Source organism: Aedes albopictus, chromosome 2 (assembly GCF_035046485.1).
Source record: "Aedes albopictus strain Foshan chromosome 2, AalbF5, whole genome shotgun sequence".
NCBI classification, from domain to species: Eukaryota; Metazoa; Arthropoda; class Insecta; order Diptera; family Culicidae; genus Aedes; species Aedes albopictus.
In genome coordinates this window covers 264,905,360-264,905,562 of record NC_085137.1, presented here as the reverse complement: position 1 = coordinate 264,905,562, position 203 = coordinate 264,905,360, and positions in this window count along the sequence as shown.

Genomic DNA, 203 nt, shown 5'->3' with positions numbered 1-203 from the left:
TTTGTAGATTATTCATCAACGAATCATTCTCTCGAAGACCGCAAAATGATTGGATGCTTGTGAAATAAAAAATATTTAATTATTATCAATTGGAGATCCGACGAATGGCTCATTGTTTTGTTTTATTAGCAGTGCTGTAACTTCTGTCTTGGCTGCTGCTGTTGCTGGGGGTGATGTTGACTCCCGTCACCCCATGCAACAGC